Source organism: Aquarana catesbeiana, linkage group LG02, assembly GCF_042186555.1.
Source record: "Aquarana catesbeiana isolate 2022-GZ linkage group LG02, ASM4218655v1, whole genome shotgun sequence".
Classification (NCBI taxonomy): Eukaryota; Metazoa; Chordata; class Amphibia; order Anura; family Ranidae; genus Aquarana; species Aquarana catesbeiana.
In genome coordinates, this window is record NC_133325.1 from 322453640 (window position 1) to 322460377 (window position 6738).

Consider the following 6738-nt stretch of genomic DNA (forward strand, 5'->3'; position numbering starts at 1 on the left):
GACAAGGCTGCAATGGACGCTGAAAAGGCTGCAGATGGATATGATAACGCTGCATTGATGGGCATTTTAATGTAAGTTTTTTTTCCTTAATCTTCCCTCCTAAAAGTTTTTTTTTCCTTAAAATTCCCTCCTAAACTTGGGGTGCGTGTTATACGCTGATTAATACGGTATTTGATATATCTTTGACTTGAAACAAGAATGCACATCTGGAGTTCAGAAGGTCAGAAATAGTGAAGCGCTGCTGTGTATCCAACAAAACAATATCCAAAAAACATATATATAGTCTGCAGTAAATCCTAAACAAATAACAAAACTGTATGCAGCATGCTAAAAATTAAAGGAGAAGTACAGCCAAAGTTAGTTCGTTCATTCTGCACTCCTGTGACCCGTTTTTAGCTGACAGCGGGCTGACATCACAGAACCGGTCCAGGCTCGGGCAAGATCGCGACAATGAAGTCTGGATCCGCCCATATGCCTGGACCGGTGTTCTGTCGGATAGTGCCCGCTATTGAGAAGTGCCCAGGATGTACAGCGCATGCGCCGTATGGAACAGTACAACAGCTGATTTTACAATCAGCTGTTGAGACGGCGCCTGCGCACAATAGCCGACGGAAGAAAGTTTTCTGATTGTGCCTGGCGCTGGCGAGGCGTGTTCATGTCAGTGAGGGGCAGAATCTGTTATCTGCAGTCTGTGAACCATCGCTGGATGGCTTTGCCTAACAGTTCCGTTCAAATAGTGTTTTAAAGCCACAAAAGTTGCCTTAAGTCTGTCTAGTTCATATTTCCCACATCATCTTTCAGGACAATATTTAAGAATGTAGCTCCTCCCACTATTCACAGGAAACACTGCATCTCAAGACTTTAAAAGTAGATTCCTCCCTATAGAATGTCAGTTAAAGAGGAACTACACTGCATCTGTGCACAACCAAACCAAAAACACTATGTAATTAATTTTTAATATCCAAAGCAAATGTACTCATCCATCCATGTTTTCATGCTTTATTTGGCTGAGAAATCACTTTGAAAAACACCCCCCTAGCATTTCTGGCCATGGCCATCTTGAGTAAGGATTGATAACTCATGTAGCATTTACTTACTGGAATCCATCTGCTCTTAGCTCAGGCATGCAGGTAGGAGAATGTGCTTAGCCTAGAAAACCCCTCTTCCTCTCCTGAAGCCTCCTGGGATGTATAACATCATTTGCTTAGGGCTGGAAACTAAGAAGTAACAGAAGAAATGTAAAAAATATTTTTTTTTTTAACCCCTTTCCATCGGCACCTCCCAGTCTTTTAAAAGGTTTCAGATATCGGGAGGTGGGGCAAGGTCTATGATTTCATGTGGCAATTTGGGTGGCACAGTGATCTAGCAGTAAAAAGGGTCGCTGGTTCAAATCCCAACCACAACACTACCTGCCTGGAGTTTGCATGTTCTCCCTGTGCCTGCGTGGGTTTCCTCCGGGTACTCTGGTTTCCTCCTACACTCCAAAGACATGCTGGTAGGTTAATTGGCTTCTGTCCAAAATTGGCCCTAGTATATGACTGTGACCTTGGATTGTGGGCTCCTTGAGGGTAGAGACCGATGTGAGTGTGCAATGTATGTGGGGAGAGCTGCGTAAATTGATGGCGCTATATGGGTACCTTAAATAAATAGGGATAATTGTAGACACGCACCCACACTCACTCAGGTTGAACTGGATGGACTGGTGTCTTTATTCAACCTTACTAACTATGTGACTGCTGTGATTGGCTGTAACGGTGATCACATGTTTAGAATCTCAAGAAGCGATCAGGAGCTTTCTGTTAGCCGCTGGGAACGTGCATAATTTCCTATCTTTTCACTAATGCTAACAGCATAAGGATTACAAATAGTCAGCGATGATTGATAGAGTGAGGTTCTGTTTTAAAGCATTTCCTCAGCTAAAATGTTTGGCAATGGCACTGCACTTGTTTCTGCAGTGGTGGTGTAGTTTCTCTTACCTTGGTTTTTTCCTCTCTGTTCAGAACCCCCAGGCATCCCCTCTCACATGTAGGAGCTGTACTGCATCCTTCTCCCCCTATACTGTGCTCGGGAAAGTCTAGACTACCACGCATCCAGCACCCTTGTGGGATCTTATGCCCCGTACACACGGTCGGACATTGATCGGACATTCCGACAACAAAATCCAAGAATTTTTTCCGACGGATGTTGGCTCAAACTTGTCTTGCATACACACAGTCACACAAAGTTGTCGGAAAATCCGGTCATTCTGAACGCGGTGACGTAAAACACGTACGTTGGGACTATAAACGGGGCAGTAGCCAATAGCTTTCATCTCTTTATTTATTCTGAGCATGCGTGGCACTTTGTGCGTCGGATTTGTGTACAGACGATTGGAATTTCCGACAACTGATTTTGTTGTTGGAAAATTTTATAGCCTGCTCTCAAACTTTGTGTGTCCGAAAATCCGATGGAAAATGTGTGATGGAGCCCACACACGGTCGGAATTTCCGACAACAAGGTCCTATCACACATTTTCCGTCGGAAAATCCGACCATGTGTATGGGGCATTACAGTGCTGTGTTGGATGCAGAAGGCATTCCCTGTGCACATTGTGTTCTCTTTGTCCAGTTGTGGGCGATTTTACTTCCAAGAGGGATAGAATTTCTGGGCAGTCGTTGTGGCCATGCAGCCCAGGCCACTGGAACACAGAGGGAAGGCAGTGGGTGCTTTGAGTTCTGGCCCAGTGCAGTGCTGTTCGGGAACTGTAGGTTTCTCTGTTGTGCCCTCTGCAAGATGGATGGATCAGGAGAAGTAGCAGCAATGGCAAGTAAGCAGAATGCTCCCCCATTGAGTCCAAGGTCCTGACTGGACACTTAATTCCTTTGGTTCAGTTATTATTCTTGTGCCCTTTTCTCTCTGACATTTGGGGGGGGGGGGTTATACATTTTTTCCACACTTTAGGGGTTTGTCTTGTTTTGGTACAACTTTAGTTAAATGGCTTTGTTTGTGTTTATTTTTTAAATTTGCAGACCAAAGCCATAGAGAAATCTAAACCTTTCCCTGTTGTTAAAAAGAAGCACCTCTTGTAATGTTAAATTTGGACGGGCTTGCAAAAAGCTTTTTTGTCAATCCTGCCTGCTTGAGGAGGAGTTCTTGGCTACACATGATCTCTTTGCCTTGGTTAAGAAAGAGTTATCCGCTACCTTCCAAACTTTTCATACTATGTTGTGCTGTATTCAATTTTAGACTGAAAGCATTAGGATGCAAGTTAAACAGGGATAAACCTAAAGTACGTGACCTCAATCACACAAAAAGCTTAGCTAGCAGCTTTTTTTCTAAGTGCCACAAGTACAAGGAAGGTCAGCTATCATTTTCAGTTAGCAAAATGTGCCCGTTCCTTGAATGGCTAACACAGAATGGTGCCCATGTAAATGAAACTTGATTAGTTATGTGGGATAAGTTATAATTTATAATATTTTTAGTTTAGTTGTCTTTACTTGTAGTGGAGAGGAGGGTCTGGAAGACAGCAGTGGCCTAGAGATGGGCAAAAACATTACCAGCATCTTGATGTGGCACCAAATCAAGAATTTGGGCTTGTATGCTTGGCATAGGCCACTGTAACCATTTAGATATGGAACTCCTCTACTGTTTAAATTGCACTTGCTTTCCTCACTCCATTCTATTGGCCAACTTCTGTCATGCACAGTTGAAAAACAATTACCATCTTTGTGACACTGGCAGTACCACTTTAATTTTTTTTTTTTAGAAATTCTTTTTCTTACATTTAAAGTTATTTATATGCAAAAAATAGCCATTTGGGGCATTTCCTTGGCTTAATGTGCAATAAAAAATAAGCATAAACAAGTGCAACACTGGTGGACATCTCATAGCCTTTTTACTGTGTTTACGCTTCCCACCCTTCCATAGGGGGTTATTTACTAAAATTGAAGTATGCAAAATCTGGCACAGCTCTACATAGAAACCAATCTTTTATTGGCAAAGCTCAATTGAACAAACTGAAGTTAGAAGCTGATTGGCTGACCATGCACAGCTACAGTACACCAGATTCTGAGTGCTCCCGTTTTAGTAAATCTCCCCCACAGTGTTCATCTTCTCATACACTTAAATTTAATCTGCTGGAATATGAACAGAAATGCTGCATATTACAATCATCTTCTTCTACACCCATGTATATGATGAGTGCTCTATTGTACAGTTTGTTGTGTGTTGTATCAATCAGTGGGACTCCAGTGGAGGCATATACATTTGTTTATTTAGGGATAGTTAATAGAGTGGACTGATAAAAAACTGAATATTTTTTATATTCTTTTGGCTAATAGTTGATCAAAACTAGGGAACTGTTTTCCCATGTTGAACGATGATTACAAGTGCTTAGAATTTCACTAAAGATAAGTGAATAGTCCAAAATATGTTGTGCTATAGACAGCTTAGCACTTTATAGATGTAAATCTTCCATGAATGACCCTTGGAGGACACAAAAGCATTCTACTCCTTAACCCCTTCCCGCCGACCGAACGCACATATGCGTCCTCGGCTTTCCGGGGTTATACCGGGATGATGCCCGCAGCTGCAGGCATCATCCCGGTACCGTTGTTTTCAGCGGGCGATCGGCTACCCGAATATAACAACCGATGCGGCTAAAAGCCGCTCGGCTGTTATACCGGAGGAGCGGGAGGGGACATCCCCCCCCCCCTCCCGCCGCCTCCCGCCGCTGTTACCGGGCCTCCCGTGCGATCGGGAGGCCCAGTGTCCATTCGGGAATCTCCGGCGGCTGGGGGCGGGCTGGAACGAATCTGTGAGCGGCTTCGTTCCAGCCTTCTAATTGTAAACGCGGAAGCGACGTCATGACGTCACTTCCCGTTTACTCGGCTGCCAATGGCGCCGAATTTAAAAAAGTACACAGTATTCAGAATCGCCGTTTTCGGCGATCTGAATACTTTGAAGTGTAAAGGAGGGATGGGGGGTCTTTTAGACCCCCCATCCCTCCATAAAGAGTACCTGTCACCACATATTACTGTCACAAGGGATGTTTACATTGCTTGTGACAGCAATAAAAGTAAAAAAAAAAAAAAAATTTTTAAACACAATTTATAAAAGTACAAAAATAAATAAAATAAATAAAAAAAAAAAAAAAAAAATTTTTAAAGCGCCCCCGTCCCCGCGAGCTCGCGCAGCGAAGAAAACGCATACGGAAGTCGCGCCCGCATATGTAAACGGTGTTCAAACCACACATGTGAGGTATTGCCGCGATCGTCAGAGCGAGAGCAATAATTCTAGCCCTAGACCTCCTCTGTAGCTCAAACCTGGTAACCGTAAAAAAATTTTTAAAGCGTCGCCTATGGAAATTCATAGGTACCGTAGTTCGTCGCCATTCCACGAGTGCGTGCAATTATTAAGGGTGACATGTTTGGTATCTATTTACTCGGCGTAACATCATCTTTCACATTATACAAAAAAATTGGGGTAACTTTACTGTTTGGATTTTTTAAAATTCATGAAAGTGTCACTTTTCCAAAAATTTGCGTTTAAAACACCGCTGCACAAATACCGTGTGATAAAAAATATTGCAACAATCGCCATTTTATTCTTTAGACTCTCTTCTAAAAAAATATATATAATGTTTGGGGGTTCTAAGTAATTTTCTAGCAAAAAATACGGATTTTAACTTGTAAACACCAAATTTCAAAAATAGGCTTAGTCATGAAAGGGATAATATACAGTAGTATTGTCCAAAATATGTTGTACTAAAGACACCGTAGCACTTTGTAAATGTAAATCTTCCACGAATGACCCTTGGAGGACACAAAAATATTCTATTCCATAATATAAAGTGGGATTGTTTCGATCAGTGGTGATCAACTTAAAAATTAAAGAGCCCCTCAAGTGCAAATAGCAGTGATTTTTCGTACTTCTGCAAGCCTTTTGGTCCTGCTGCATTTTTGCAGAATATAATGCATGTACACCATGTCAGAGTCTGTCTTGCCACACAGTACAGAAATGCTAGGGGAGATACTTACTGTATAACAAATTAGAGACACAGGGCTCATTCTTCACTTTCACTGGATACTTGTGAATGTATACCACAACATATATGGGACAAGTGTGCCATATATTTCCCCTTCTGAGTTCTGTTAAACCCACTAAGGAACAGAATATGTATATTTATTAGGTTGGGAATGGCTTTAAAGGTGCCTTGTAAGTTCTGACTTAAGCCTGAATATAACCTGACCCATTTGATTCCATTGCATTGCTTTCTTTAAAAAGCCATAGCAATATACACTCATCGGCCACTGTATTAGGTACACCTTGCTGTTACCGGGTTGGACCCCCTTTTGCCTTCAGAACTGCCTTAATTCTTTGTGGCATAGATTCAACAAGGTGTTGGAAACATTCGTTAGAGATTTTGCTCCATATTGACATGATAGCACTACGCTGTTCCTGCAGATTTGTCAGCTGCACATCCATGATGTGACTCTCCCACTCCACAACTTCCCAAAGATGCTCTATTGGATTGAGATCTGGTGACTGTGCAGGCCATTGGAGTACAGCAAACTCATTGTCATGTTCAAGAAACCAGGTAGAGATGATTTGAGCTTTGTGACATGGTGTATTATCCTGCTGGAAGTAGCCATCAGAAGATAAAGGAATGGATAAGGTCAGCAACAATACTCAGGTAGGCTGTGGTGTTTAACCACTTGCCCACTGGGCACTTAAACCCCTTTCCTAACCAGACCAATT